This window comes from Lonchura striata, chromosome 17 (assembly GCF_046129695.1).
Source record: "Lonchura striata isolate bLonStr1 chromosome 17, bLonStr1.mat, whole genome shotgun sequence".
NCBI classification, from domain to species: domain Eukaryota; kingdom Metazoa; phylum Chordata; class Aves; order Passeriformes; family Estrildidae; genus Lonchura; species Lonchura striata.
Window position 1 is genome coordinate 8,411,678 of NC_134619.1, and position 15,525 is coordinate 8,427,202.

At 53.3% G+C, this 15,525-nt stretch overlaps 1 protein-coding gene across 1 annotated transcript in view; it reads right to left on the reverse strand.

Annotated features, from left to right (window-relative positions):
• The window catches only part of CDH22 (cadherin 22), a 76,158-nt gene extending 63,081 nt beyond the window's left edge, over positions 1 to 13,077 (reverse strand). The window contains exon 1 of the mRNA XM_021540884.2: positions 12,984 to 13,077. The gene's annotated coding sequence lies outside the window, so the exon portion shown is untranslated. The remainder of the gene's footprint in view (positions 1 to 12,983) is intronic.
• Between the last annotated feature and the right edge of the window lie 2,448 nt (positions 13,078 to 15,525).

Consider the following 15,525-nt stretch of genomic DNA (forward strand, 5'->3'; position numbering starts at 1 on the left):
CAGACGGAATACTAATATTAACTAGCAAGAGGAGGAGAGTTTGCAGACCAGGAATGATGGGACACTTTAGAAAGATGCACACCAGTCCCACTGTCTTTTCCAGGGCTGGTCCTTCCTCCTCGCCTCGAGGAAGGGCAAATCTTCCAACACACACCAGTAAATGTTACAACAGTTGACGAGGTCCTATTCAATTTCTGTCCTGTCTGAAGTGCCTTGTACTGGACAGGCACCAATTTTCTCTGCTCTGCCAGCAATATTACACCTCTCACAAACCCCTTGTAAGCAGGATGATGCCATTCTCCACATTCCAAACAGCTTCAGGATGAGTTCAAAGCAATATACACCCTTGGAGAAGCAGCCACCACAGAGTAGCCCCAACAGAATTTACAGGTACTGTTCAAAAATCTCACCTGGCCAGATCCAGTTCATTTTTCTCCAACATGACTTCCCCAGGGAGAAATCACTCTCCTCCTCCACCTTCACCTATCAGGGACTCTCCTGAGCGCTGCAGGAAGGTGCAGAGCAACAATGGGCAGACCTAAGGGCAGCAACATCACCCACTTCCCTTTCCCAGGGTGGTGAGCCTGGGACAGGACTGGACATCTCATCAAGAAGGACCTTGGCCACCTGCTCAGGGAGTCCCTGGCCTTGCTCTCTGCTGCCAGCACTGACACATAGGTGCTCCCAGGTGGAATTCCCAAAATCTTCATTTGCAGGACCCAGAGCTGCCAACCCTGCTGCATGCACAAATGACATCTTCCCCCAGGTCTGTGGAGAGACCAACTTTCTCCTCGGAAAGTGTGCTCAGGCTCTCTGAGGCACTTTGCCCAAAGAAAGAAGGAAATGATCCTGCTGACAGCCAGTCCCAATGAAGTGACTGGCAAAAAGGCTCCACAGTGGTGCAAGGTGCCCAGGAAAAGGCTGGCACAGGTGTTACAGCCCCTTTACTGCAGAGACAAAAACAGAGGGTCCTGCTGCTACAGCCCACCCCTATCTCCTTCTACTGTTCTTGAGTCATGCTGCTCAAAGAGAAATCACAGGAGAAGCAAATATCCCAAAACAGCCTGTTGCTGTTTGCAGGGACAGACTTTCCAACAGACAATTTGTTGTACATAAACTCAAAGGGCAGCAAAGAGCAGCAAACCACAGGAACAGGTGATGGCTTTTGATTTTACTGCTTGCTCTTTTCCCAAATCCAGCTCTCAGCAAGGAGATTTGGGACACAGGCATAAATAACAGAAGGTTCACCTATGAGAGAGCTGAAGTGGAAATATCAGAAAACTGGAGTGTGGCTGAACAAGGCTGAAAGAGACCACTACACGTAGGAAGTACATTCTTTGGAGGACTTTAAGAGGAATAAAAGGTGTTAAATGTGTCTCCTGATTTCAGAGCCCTTTGCTAGCTATGGTCTGAATTGTGATGGACTAGCACAGCAAAGATACATCCTTATGACAAGCCTGTGGGTCTCTGGATATGATTCTGCAAGCCAGATGCAGCACCAGCCTTCCTTTTGCAAGAAATTCTGACCACTATGTCGAGTGAGGAAAAAGATTTGATTCCTCCTCCACAAAGTCGGATTTGATTCCTCCTCCAACTTGCAGACAACAGCAACAAGCTAAATTTTGCTGTATTTTCAGACTGTGAGCCAGCATCTAGCAGCCACACAGGGCCCTCAAGCACAGGAAATACAGTGGGTATCACATATGCAAAGCTCAGTGCATCACCAGAAACACTGCTTTCCAACCACCAGACTTCAGCATCCCATTGAAGCGTCACCTCTCAGTAGAGGCCAAATGTGCAAATTGCAGTTGAAAGGGAGAACATTTCTGAAAGCTTGAAGCACATGAACACAGCAGACTGGAACAGAATCTGCAAGTAGCTTCACTTTAATGTCACTACCAGACCAACAGCACAAAGAGGAAGGGACAGACTGGGAGCCCTGGGAACAACCACTCTGCTCAGCACAACTGATAAAGGGGGATTATCATTCAGTTCCTCCATCAGGCACAGGGGGTTCAGGGCTTTGGTGTAAAACTCCATCAAACAAGACTGGCATCCTCACTTCTGACATTCCTGGATGGACAGAGGACGCAGCGTGAGGTTTTGCACAGTCAAAATTCACATTTCACAATCCAGCCCTTTGCCTCTGACACTCCGGGAAATAGTGAGACTGTGAGAATCTTCTCAACCCAGCACAGAGGCTTTGAAGGGTCTTTCCTCATGTATCTGCACAAAGCTGGGACCTTGGGGCCTTGTATGTATGTTCTAATGTTATTATTATCAAAAGGAATAAAGAGGGACATGGTAAAGTAAGAGGCAGCAAAGCAGCCCAGGCAACAAAGGGAGAAAGAAAGAGAGAGATTACAGCAGCAATAGGGAGGACAGAAAGGCGAATGGACAAAGTGCATGGGAAAGAATAGAATGAAGTAGATACACATACACGTGAGCAAGCAGGATTGTGCTGGAACATGTGGGAGTGTGGGCGTGCAGGAGAGGGCACAGACACTCACACAGGCAGGTGCAGCCATTTGCAGCTCCCACTCCTCCTGCCCCACCCCAGGCTGGCAGCCTGGCACGGCTTCAGCATGGGATCTCCCTGAGAACACCCAGGGCACACGCAGGACTCCCCTGACCCACCCTCCCCACTCAGTACAGCAGCCACTCTGACAGAGAAAGATCCTCACAACCAAAGACACGGACAGACCCTAGCTCTGAGCACCCCTGCTCTCCCCTAAGCAGTGCTTGCAAGAGGGAGAAGTGGCAGGACACATGTACAGACACAGCCGCTTCCCTGTATGGTTTTCTCCAGCTTTGTCACCCTCACACACATTGACCCTTTGCATCCTGCTCTGTCACTGCACTGCAGACCCTTGCTTGCACTGCCTTTGTCCTCTGGGCTGCTTCACCTCTCCCTTCAACTCCTTTCTAGCTCCCTTGATGGCAGTCACATCAGAGCCCATTCACACAGCCCCAAGTCCCCAGCCCAGAGCCCACCACACCCAACCTATGTGGTCACTTGCACAAGGGCTGAAATCCAAACTGCGCATCACCCCCTGAGTGCTGCCACAACCATCTCCAGGCCCCACTGCTCCAGCTGGATACTGGAATGTGTCAACCTGGACTTCACGTCCTCCTCTCCCACCCACCACCTAACTCAGGCTGCTGGGCTGGCAGCAACCTCGGGCAGAATTTGGGCATCCAAATCCAAGCAGTGTCCAGCCAAGAAGCCATTCCAGCCCCCCTGGACCTCTGAGTTGTACATGTCTTGCCCCTCACACCTCACAGTGGTGTGACACCGAAACTCACACCTTGAACACACAGTCATTGTGATTCCAAAACAGAAAAACAAGACACAGCTGCCCTGAGCAAGGCTGATTACAAATCTCTGAGAGCTTCAGGACCAAGCCAGACACAAGCATTGCATCTGGGCACTCCTTGGGCCCCCAGGGTGGAGGACACCAAGAGCATTCACTCAGGAAACAGCTTTCTACATCTTGGTACACAGAGGCACAGTCAGACCTCACACACAAAAACATACAAAACATAAGAAGTTTTCAAAGACTCCAGGCATTGTCTAGAAGAGGACAAAGAAAAAAAAAGCTATTTCTATATATACTTGGGAAGCACCAGATAGCATAGTGATGGACTAGATATAAAAAAGATACAGATGAGTCTCAGTCCCAGCCTTTGATCACTCACAAGGGAAATGCATGTGCTGCCTTCTGGAAACCAGGACCAGACATTGTGTCCTACCTCTGCCTAAGCCCAGCTCAGCTGCAGTTTAAAGAAAAGGCCTTCCAGCCTGGTGCTTCACAGTCCCTCCCTCTCGATTCTATTTCACAGCAGCTTTTCACAACCCTGACAGCGCTTACTATAAGCAATACAAGCTCAGCTGCAGGATTTTCTCCTTCTGGGACAGCCTAAGGTTTGGAAAATGCCTCCCTAGAAGCACCAAACTTGACTGGAGCCTGTGGCCAGGACGTGAAGGGAGATGCTGAGCAGCCGCCCTGAGCAGTCCCAGGTCAGAGCCTGTCCTGCCAGCTCCAGCACTCTGAAGGACTGAGAATAATTTACACCAGCTGAGTGAGCAGCTCACCACTGTCACACAGCCCTGCTTACCAAGGCTTGCTTTCCAGCACTCCATTGCTTCTCCAGCTTCTCCCATGCCTGGCAGCACCCAGGCAGTGCCATGCCTCTGTCCTGGTCAGCCTGAGTGAGCCTTGGCCAGCAGATCCACAGGACAGAGGCCCCATCTCCTACTGCCCAAGGACTCTTTTCCAAGGCATCTCCCTCAGTGTGAGCACTAAGAGATGTTTAAATGTCCTCTACTGGGTATGGTTTGGAGGGAGTTAATTAGCTTTGCTTGGTGCTGAGTTTTAGGTTTGTGACCAAAACAAAACTGGTAACACACTGATATTTTAGCTACTGCCAAATGGTGTTTGCAGTGTTAAAGCCTTCTCTGCTTCTCACCACATCCCCCAGTAAGCAGACTGGGGGTGCACAAGAGTTTGGGAGTGGATTACCCAGATCAACCACAAAGCTACCCTGTCCCATCTAACATCATGCTCAGCAACAAAAAGGGAGAGGAGAGATCCTGGGGTGGGGTTGCCACCCTTAGCTCAGGAACTCCTGGACATCAGTTCACACACAGAAGGTAGTGAGTGTTCGCCTTCACATCCCTTGTTTTCTTTCTCTCTTCTTTCACTTTCACTTTTTAAACCATTTTTATCTCAACCCACACATTTTCTTGCTTTTACTCTTCCTTTCCTCTTCCCATGACCCACTTGGGAATGAGAGAGTGAGTAATTGGCTGTGTGGGGCTTAGCTGCTTACCATGGCTATCCCATAACAGGCCCAAAACACTCGGCTGCACCAGTGCAGGCCACATTCACAGCCAGAGCAGAGGAAATCAGACTGAACCCTTCCAAATGCATTAACCAGAAAGCAGCAGCCGTGGCAGAGTGAGAAGCTGCCATTCTCCTTGCACAATGCTTTGAGCCTCTCAGTCCTGTGATGAGAGCTCACATCTCCAGTTCTGGAGCAGCCAAGCACCACCCCACTCCCCATCTAATCCACTGAAATATATTAGCACTCTAGGTGCAAAACCAATTAGAGCCTCAACTGATGGTTCCAGCATCCTTCCTAGCCAGACGTGAGTCTCCCATTACACAAAAATGTAAACCGCTTTTTCAGAGAAAAATCCACAAATGCCCACCTGTGGTGGCTACTCGAGCTGGGGAGAGTTCAGTGCCTACACTCACTCCTTGCAGCCATTGCTTTGTGGTGCCAAGGACAGGAGCAGCATCATCTGTCAGCACAACAGTCAGTCCTCTTAGCAGGACTTAAAGCTCTCCAAAGCCCTTGTCTGCCTTCACTAATCCACTGCCAACTCCTGGGCAAGGCCATGTCTTCATCTGCAGGGTCAGCCACAGCCCCTGGCCGCTCATGCCAGGGGACTCAGAGTGGCAGCCCCAGTCCTTGGCACACCTGGGGCTTGTCCCCCGCTCACACACCCAGCTGGCACCAGCCTCTGCCATAGCTGCCACGGGGCTGCTCCGCTCCTGCATCACGCTGGGCCGGATCAAACCCACCCAAGGGCTCATCGGAGACATGAATCTGGGCAACAAGGCAGGAAAGAGGGATTTGGGAAAGACACGGTCACTCCTCAGCGAGACGAGCAGAGCCGCTGCCCGATGGAGGAGCCTAGCTCTCAGCTCACCTCGGGCAGCACCTTTCAGATTAATTGGTTAATTGGCACGGCGGCTGTGCAGGGAAAGGAGGAAGGATGGCTCCCTCTGCCGGCCCCGGTACCGGGAGCAGCCCCCGCCCGTGCCCCGGCACCGGGAGCAGCCGCAGCCCGGCTGACCCCGCGCCGCATCCCGCAGCTCTCATCCCTGCGGCACGGCGGAGGATGCCCAGGGAAGGGGTGCCCTGCCTCGGGACAGCATTGCTGCAGCAGGAATTATTTTGGAAAAAAAAAATACCGTGCCGCTAGGAAACAGCCCGGGAGGGCTGTAGCAAATGGGTGTTCAGCTGACTTTTTAAAGTTTAAGCAGGGATGTAATTTCTTAAGGACTCTGCTGATGCTCAGCTATTCCTACCTGCCATCAAAAGGTTTAGCTGTATTTCATAAGTGGGAAGGCAGCCAAGCTCAGAAAGCTGGTGAAGTCCAGCTCTCCATGCAAACCCCTCCCTCACCTGTCTATCCTTGACCTTCCAGACTCCACTGGCAGGGGAAACAATTCCCTCTCCCACACAGGCACAACACTGTCAGCAACAGCCACATGCCTAGTTGGGGCCATAACAATAGCAAAGAAAGCACATTTTCACACAGCTAAAAACACTGAATAGTGAAAATACAGAAAGATCTAAGGGTAACTCTGCAGTCTGGTAGTGGGGGTGGGGAGGCGGGGGGAACAAAACTGTCCTGTCTCAGGTTAACAAGATGATTTGCTCACTGTTAGTATATGCACAACTCAAACTGATTCTCTCTAGAGAGGATGATGAGGACAGGAGGAGGTGCCTGGAGCTTAGGAGCCACTTTTAATGACAAGGATTATTGGAAAAACAGCATTTTGGGGATTTGGGATTCCGGGAAGAAGCTGCAGTAGGAACGGAGGGAGATAATCCCAGTGTGACAGACAGAGATGCAAGGAAGCAGGACTGGAGAAGGAATTGCAGCATCCCCAGGCACACACAGAAGTTACTCTCTGGCACAAAGGAACATCCATTCCAGAGCAGAGGCTGCCAGAACAAGGCCCTGTCCCACAGCTTCCAGCTCTCTTCCCTCCTGGGATGGCCAGACCAGTATGGTTTCTCTGTGCCAGCCAAAACTTTATCTGTATTTGCTGACTCTGGCCAACAGTGGGGCCTCAGAGCCAGAGGTTCCATCTGTCCCACAAGCTCCCATCAAGATGATCAGGCTCCCTGGGCAGCCTGTGACCTCTGAGCAAGCAGCCAGCCAGGGGCACCCAGGCTCTGCCCCAAAGGCAGCAGAGGGGCACCAAGGAGACACAGCCCAGGGCACCCAGCTCCAACACCTCTCAGGTGGGCATGGGGCCCTTCCTTGGCTGGTGTCTATCTGCACACAGCTCACCAGAGCATGGGGAAGGGCAGCAGTGCTCGAGAAGGAGTCCAGAGACAGAGAGGTGTCACCTGCAGAGGCTGTGCTGAGTCCCCAAGTGCTGCTGGGCACAGCACTGGGGATGAAGCTGCCCCAGGCCTGTGGCTGCAGCACCCAGGAGGAGCTGCTTGCTGCACAGAACTGGACAGCTCATCTGTGGGAATGAACTCCCTCCTGCCAGGCCAGTATTGTGACCACATCACACCCTCCTGCTCTGACTCTGTTTTGCCATCAAAACCTCAGGGAAGTGCCAGCTTACCAAAGCACTACTCAGATCCTGTGCTTGCTTCCACAGCTGCAGTTTCCAAATGTCTCACTCACAGCCTTGGTGTGCAGGGTGAACATCACTACCTGTACCCACATTCACACGTGGGCTCCTGCCAAAAGGCATTCAGAGCTTTCAAGGCTCCACTTATTGTCCAAGATGTTTCTATGGCGACTACCTTCACATCCCATCACTGGCTGTGGAAAGCTTCTGGCCATCAGCAGCTTCAGGTGAGTTGAGGACCTCAGGCTTCAAGTCACCTGCAGTTGTTGATGCCACTGGCTACATCCAATTGGGAAGGGCTTAACAAAACCCTCAATGAATGGTGAGCACAGCAGTGTTGGAGAGGCGTGAGCCCACGTCTCCTTCCCTTTGGTGTTCCCTCGAGTACTGTAGCAGGGAGGAGCAACAGGGAGGGGCAGGGGGTGTCTGCAAAAGGGTACTGGACAAACAATTCTGCTTTCATGATTCCCTGAAGGATTTCTCAATGAGCAAAGCTCACAGAACTGCCATAACCAAAGCTCAGGACCATCTGAGTCCATGCAGTGACCGGCCCTGACACACCAGTGCCCTGGCAGAGCTCCCAGCTCTGCTCCTACAGGGCACCTCACTAAATGCTCCTACAGGGCAGACACAAATCTGTAGATGCTTCTGAGAAGCACCAGGCCCAGCATCACCTCCATCACAGCCACAGCTTTCATCATGAGCCAGGCAGGGCCAAATTCAGCACAATGACAGCACTGACAGCGTGAGACAAGCAAGGTGGCTTTGTCTGGGGAGCACCCCCTGCCCACAACAGTGTGACAGCACTGCTAACAGGCACTTAGCCCACAGCTTCAGCCCCGAGGAGTGTGAGCTAAAGCATGGCTCTCTCACAAGAGATCTGAAATTAGGAAGTGCAGCACTGAGTAGAGTCAAAACTGGATGAGTTCTGTTGGGTTTGTTTTCTCCAGGCTCGTGGATGGCACTGCCAGAGCAAGGCAGTGAGTAAAAGCAGGACAGCAGAACTGGGCACAGCAGGCAGAGAGGAGGCAACTGCAGATTTCCCAGACAAGAGCAGGAGGGCCGGACTGGGAACACAGAAGTGCTGCCCTTCCTGCAATGAGTATTGCAACTTTGCCTTGTGTTTAGTGAGCTATCCTGAGATGGGGCACCCAGCAGAAAGGAGACACGTTCTGAAAAGCACCTTGATTTTCAGCTTGTAGGTGTGGCAGCAATGAATGATCCAGATGAACCTGGCCCTTGGGCTGGAGCACAGATGGACCAGCTTTGAGCTGGCTGCCTCTCCTATGCCCAAGGGCATAACTACACCTGCTTTCAAGAACAAAAGTGCTGGGGCCTCAGCTTAGCAGGGTCTGTCCCCCAACTTTTAGGCAAAGATGTCTTCTAGGAAGTCTGGGGAGAGCTACCCCCAGGTGACACTGGTATGTGCCCTCACCAGCACCGAGGCTGGGTCAGCAGTGCAGAAGCAGCTGAGACAGCACTTGGAAACCCATTTGAAGACAAAATGCCCAGCCACTGAGGCACAGGCACCCCCAGACAACCCGTGTGCTGTGAACAGTCCCTCCTTGTGCTCCCACCTCCCAGCAGAGTCCTCTACCCCCATTTGTTGTACACACACCAGGAAACATCAATAGCTAAGGGAACTCTGGGGCTGCCCTGGGCCCCACACCCAGCTGCCAGCTACCACTTGCTCAGGCCCACAGAGTCCCACGGGCCCTCAGAAGAAGGTGCTGTAATGCTGTCAAAGAGCTGAGACATCCATTTGCAAGAAGAAATCCACACTGCAAGAGGATCTGAGGAGCAGCACCACCAAGAAGACCCAGAGCTAGACCTAGACCCTCTGCAGGCATCCCAGCCAGCCCTGTGGGGTAATGAAAGGCAGACACTGCTGCAGAAAGATCCACTTTTGCTACCCAGACATTGTCCTGCAGAACCAGTACAAAAATGCCATCCGACAACCATTCCCTGGCAGGATGAACCAGAACTCCCTTCTTCCTGCCACAGCACAAAGGACTGTAAAAAGAAAGAAAAATGCAAGAGATACAGAGCCAGGCTAAAGTAAAGCCTGGACTAGTCTCTGAAAGCAGAGTTGTTGCAAAGGATAAAATTGAAAATTACTGTAATGTGCTGTATTCCTTTTATGGACTTCGCAAATAATAGAAAGTGATGACTAAATGAAAAAGAAACTGTGAAGTAACTGGAAGGATGGGTCTCTGCAGTGGCTGCCAGCAGGAGCAGAGAGCCCCATGCCTGAGCCCTCCACAGCTCTCCAGAGCAGAAACTAACCCTAAAAATGGACCCAACTGCAGAGACAGATGTCCCACAGAGCTGAGCAGGCAGTGGACACTCAGCTCATGTTGGGTGAAAGCTGAGTCCAAGTCCAACTCTATGCTCCAAGTCTACAGCAATTGCTGCTGAAATCCAGCCACAAAGGCTTGGCTTTTCTGCTGGGGTAGAGCTGGGACTTCACAAGTACCACAGCTCACAGGGACAGGCAGGCACGAGCCCTGTGAATGCTGCAGTGGCCGAGCCAAAGCACAGAGCCCTGTGCCCCCACCTGCAGCCCAGGGCACACCAAGGTGACACAGGGGACCCTGCTGCCCGCAGAGCAAGGAGCACACGGGTGCTGGGGGCATGGCCAGGACATTCCCAGAGCAACAAACAGGCTGAGGCTGAGCTGGTGACATCCCTCCCCATTGGGCACCTCTTCCACCGAGAAACACCATGGGGTAAGCTGGTGCTAGAGACAAAAGAGATCCCAGCAACAGCAAGGAGCTGTACACCGTGTCCACCTACAGCCTCGGGCAAGCAATCTGGATGGGATTCACACCCACCTCATCTTTACATGTAATTTTTCAAGAAAGCAGATCACTCAAAATGGCCTGTGCCTCAGGATATGCATGGACTTATCTGCAGAGAAGTGTCACTGCTTGTAAACCCAAACACAGTTGCATAACCACATGGTTAAAAGATAACAAAAATTCATACATGGCTGTATCCTTATGCATGAATACTCTTTAGCGACATGATGTCAGAAGAACCCAAGTGTCACCACACTGTTTCTTTTTCAAACTCTGTTCCTTTACTTTTAAAATGTGGGTTTTTAAAATATAAAAACTAATTATTTGAAAAAATAAGTAATTGTACTTCAAAGGAATAACAGCAGGTTAAATCCCACCTGAAGTCCAGTTTTGTTTCAAAGCTTTCATAAACAATCTAATCCTTCTAATGAAATAAAGTCTGTGGGTTGAAAAAGGGGCTTCAAATAAACAAACATTCTTGCTGCAACATTTCCAGCCAAATTTTACTGCTATGGGATAGTGACTATGAGCACAAAAGTAAAATTTGCTGCAAAAAAAAGCCTTGCTAGCTCAATATTATTTTTAATGCAAAAAAACACCAAAAGCTGACCAGAGAATATAAACAACAGTAAATTGTGACCCTTTTCTCATAATCCTTACACACAAGAAAGAACTATGAATTTTTCAAACATGACATTGCATTTAAATCATGAAAATATAATATTTTTGTGATGGAGCTAGGAAGAATAGGGTTTTAACTGCTATTTTTAACCCAAAGACAACTTTTTTTCGTTCAATTTTTTTTTCTGGAGTCCTGCTAGCTTCTTTTGAAAAAGACTTTTAAAACTGACCTTGTTCCAGTAGCCACTTGTCTGTCATAGGTATGAAATCACTATATCATATTATAAAGTGTCAATGCACCAAAAAGCAAAGGGCATTTTTTTTTCAGAAGGAACAAAACTGGCTTTTTTAACTATGAAACAGCACATACTTTTTCTTTCATAAGCCCACCAATTTCAGCACTGTATTATTCAGCAATCGGCTTTTCATACAGAGACCAAACCTCACTTGATCTGACCCTCACCTCACTGGAGCAGAGGCGTACATGAGACAAAAGTCAGCACAGAATCTGGGCCACCTTATTTAGATTTCAGTGGGCTCTACCCTGTGCTACTCTCAGGGTACTGTCAACATTTCAGGAATTCATCAATGAGCAGCAGAACCACCTTTTGGCCTTGAACACAAACAAACACAGAACCAGAACAGAGAAACCGTTTCAGACTTAGAGCCAGAGAAACAATTTATTTTCAGCATTTAAAAACTCATGTACCAGGACAATGATCTCCAACCCTGATAATTGTTTTCTGCAAATACTCATTACCCAGTGTTCTTGAAAGAAGTGGAGAGCATCCATCAGCCTCATAGGGAAAATCTGGCAAAGCCCAGGTTCTGAGCTGGGCATGCAGTCTATGAGTACAGAGACTGCAGCCATGCTCTGTGCATTGGGTACTCTGAAGAGACAGAAACAGGTCCCAAAGAAACAAGTCTTGGGCTGAGATTTCCTCAGTGGTATGCACGACTGTGTTGCAACACAAGCATTTTAACAGCACAAGTACCAACCCAGGAGCAGGGACAGAGAGGCACATTCCCCCATTTATTTCCTCAGGCCATGAAAACAAGCTCAGGAGAATCAGAGCTCTGGCAGAGCCACCCATCCTTCCTTCGCAGCCCTCTCAGGTCCAAAGGCTTCCCTGAGGTGCACTGCACTGTCTTATGAAGTTATGTCTGAACTCCTGAGCCTGCCCCTCCTCACTGCTGCCTACACCATCACCCCTGTAACTGGTCTTGTTCATGCATAAAACCAGGCTAGATGAGAAGACAGAGCAGATGTCCCCAGATTGTGCAGGATGTTAAAACGGTCAGAAAGCAAATAAAAATGAAGAGGCATCGACTGCATCCCTCCACTCCCAGACCCACGGCCAAGTGCCCGCAGGAGCCCAGATGGCACAGGGTGGGCTGCCCGGTGAGAGGCACCTGGCGTGGCAGCACTGGGCCGGGGCACGCCAGGGAGCAGATGCGGCTGCACATCTCGCTCCCAGAAGGCCTGTGCTCAGCCAGTTGGGAACCACATTTTAAATGAGGAAAGTGCTAGTTTTAGAACAGTTATTTTTAGTTTGTTGTTAGAAAAAAATGTGGCTCTGTGAAGAGAGATGTTACCCGGACGGCTCTAAAGGGCCCCCGCTGGGCTCCTCGGGCACAGCAGCCACACATCCACACGCGCCCAAGGCAAATTCCGTGCGGAATGGGCACGGAATGGGTGCAAAGGCTCTGGTCTCAGCCAGAGAAATGGGGAGATGGATCTTGGGCAGGACGAGCCCGAAGAGGATGTTTTAAGCTACCACCGGTTAGAAAAGGAGCCGCAGCTCTTCAAGCACCGGACTGTTTCAACTGGAGGGTGTGCTCGGACCCGCCGCTGGCGCGGCCGCGCCGGAGGCATCAAACCTCTGCCTTCGCCCGCCGACACCGAGGAGACCGGGGCCCCCGGGCACCCCGGGGCACCGCGGGACTGCCCGGCCCGAGGCGGCGGCGACCCCGGGGCCGGGCCGAGCCCGCCTCACCCGCGGGGAGCGCCCGCCGCAGCCCCGCCGAGCGGCGGCAAAGTTTGCGGCGCGGCGAGGGACGGAGAAGTTGGGCTCCCCCGAACCCCGGCCCCGAACCCCCGCCCCGAACCCCCGTCCCGAACCCCGGCCCCGAACCCCGCCCCGAACCCCCGCCCCAAGCCCGCTCTTACCTGGGGCGGCGGCCGCGGCGGCTCCCCCGCGCCGGGCGCTCGGCCTCCCACGGCATCCTGCGCGGCCCCGCCGGTGCGGAGCGGAGCGGAGCGGAGCCCCCGCAGCCGGGCACGGAGCGGAGCGGAGCCCGGGCAACACCGTGGAGCGGAGTGGAGCCCGGGCAGCCGGGCACGGAGCGGAGCGGAGCCCCCACAGCTGGGCACGGAGCGGATCGCAGCCCGGCAGCAGCGCGGAGCGGAGCGCAGCCCGGGCAGCCGGGCACAGAGCGATCGCAGCCCGGGCAGCCGGACACGGAGCGATCGCAGCCCGGGCAGCCGGGCACAGAGCGATCGCAGCCCGGCAGCGGCGCGGAGCCCCGAGCGGCGGCGGCGAGCGGAGCCGGCTGCCGGCACCGGGCGGGCGGGGCGCGGGCGGCGGGTGCGCGGCGGGGGCTGCATGTGCGGCGAGAGCCGCCTTCCTCCCCCTCGCTCCCTGCCTGCCTCCCCTCCTTCTCCGCCAGCCCAGCCCAGCCCAGCCCTGCCCAGCCCGGCCCGGCCCAGCCTCTGCTGGAGACTCTGAGAATGCAGCGCCGGGTCCGCGCCCCGGGCTGGCCCCGGGGCCTCCCCCAGGGACCCGCCCCAGGGATCGTCCCCGGCCCCGGGGCAGCGGCCCCGCAACCCCACGGGCTGGCGCGGGCCCCGGCGGGCCGGGGAGGCTCTGCCCGCAGCTCGGGTCCTCTCCCCGCCCCGCGGTGCCCCCGCTCCGGGCGCCCGCATCGTCTCCGCCGCTCCGGTGCCTTTGCCGGCCGCGCCGGGGGCGGGAGCAGGGCGCGGACAGGGGCAGGGGCAGACTTGGCCACCCCCAGGTCAGGGCCAGCCCTCCTGAGCCCGGTGCTGAGATCTAACTCAGTGCGGGGAGCAGAGGACTGAGCCGGGCTGCCACGGCATCGGACAGGTCAGGGACAGAGACCCCAGGCTACGCTTCCGCTGCCTGTGAGTGGTGCCAGGCATTGATGGCCCAGTGGCATCGTGGCAGGAGCTCTGTCCGGGGCTCCGGGCATCTCTGGGCTGAGGCTGAGGCTGTCAGACCCCCTCCCACTGTGCACCAGGTGGCCATGGCTACTGGTATCCTCAGCACCCACCTCAGCTCTTTGGTGCCTTCTCCAGAGTCTCGCTCGATGCACGGTGGGCACTGTCCTGGCCCAGCAGCATTTTGAGGGTGCAGGGACAGAAGTGGAGGCTTGTTGCCTGCAGTAGAGTCACCCACCAGCAGTGGGATGCTGGGTGTACAGACTGCTCTGGGCCAGTGGAAGATGGAAGCAGGGAAGAAGCTCAAGGCTGGTGAGGCTGCAGTACTGTATTTGGGGACGGATAAATCTGCTCTTGCAAGTAACGTTTTAGTCACAGCTCAGGCAAACAGACTCCAGTGGGACATTTCCCAGTCTCCACTGCCCAGAGACACATCTTACCTGGACAAAATACTCTCCTGTGTCCATGGCACTCTCTGTTATTTGAACTTGGAGTCTGGCCCTGAAAAGAACATAAGAGAACACCAGAGGAGGGAATGTGGTGTTGCTCCATCTGTACAACACCTTGTGTACAACAGAAACAAATCCTCTGCATGGCCAATTTGGTCAAGAAACAGTAGTAACCCAGGAGCAGGTTATCCACAGACTCCGTGGATCTGGTGCTTCCTGTTTAGGCAGGTGCCCTGAAGGTGAGGGAGGGCTGGGTGGAAAGCAAAAGAGAGGCTTATAAGCACAGCATGGATCCAGGAGGAGTGGCTCTTCCTTTCCAGGACCAAAAGATGAGCAGGACGCAGATCCAGCAGCAGGCTCTGGCATCTTTATTTCCTACCTTTGCACAGGCTGGCACAAGGCTTCCCCCCATCCTACTGCTGCATGACCCCCACCCTCAAAAGCCAAGGGAGCCCTGAAGACATCCTAAAAATGCTCCACATCAGCCCCTTCAGACACAGAAGCATCTAGAAATGTCCTCAATCCCAGTGTGAGACTGAGAGACCTGCCAGCTGCAAGCACTGCTGCCAAAGTAGATCCCACTTGAGCCTGATGCTCTTGTAGGGAAAGGAGCAAAGCCTGGAGCACAGCTGCTGCACTGCTAACACAGGCTGCAAACAGAGACTGTGTGCTCAGTGCCAATCTAGCCCTGGGACAGCTGCAAGGCTCTTGTGCCAGCTATGACACTGGCACTGGGAACACCCAGATCCTTTCCCTGGGACAGCCAAGAGGTCACCTCGCACAGTGCAGGTGGAATTGAGACTACCTGACTGAAAGCATCCAGTAAGCTGGTGTGATACTGGAAGATGGTCCCAGCACTTGTCTGTAGTCATGGTGCTCTTTCCAGCCTGTTTTTGCTAAGACACCCTTGTTCTGAAGACACAGATTTGTCTCTCCTCCCCTGTGGCACAGCAGCTCCATGCCTGATCTAGCTGAAGAAGTCCCTGCTTATCACACGTGGCTTGGACTAGATGACCTTTAAAGGTCCCTTCCAAACCATCCTATGACTCCATGATTCCATGCCCTCTTGCTGCTGCCATGCAGGT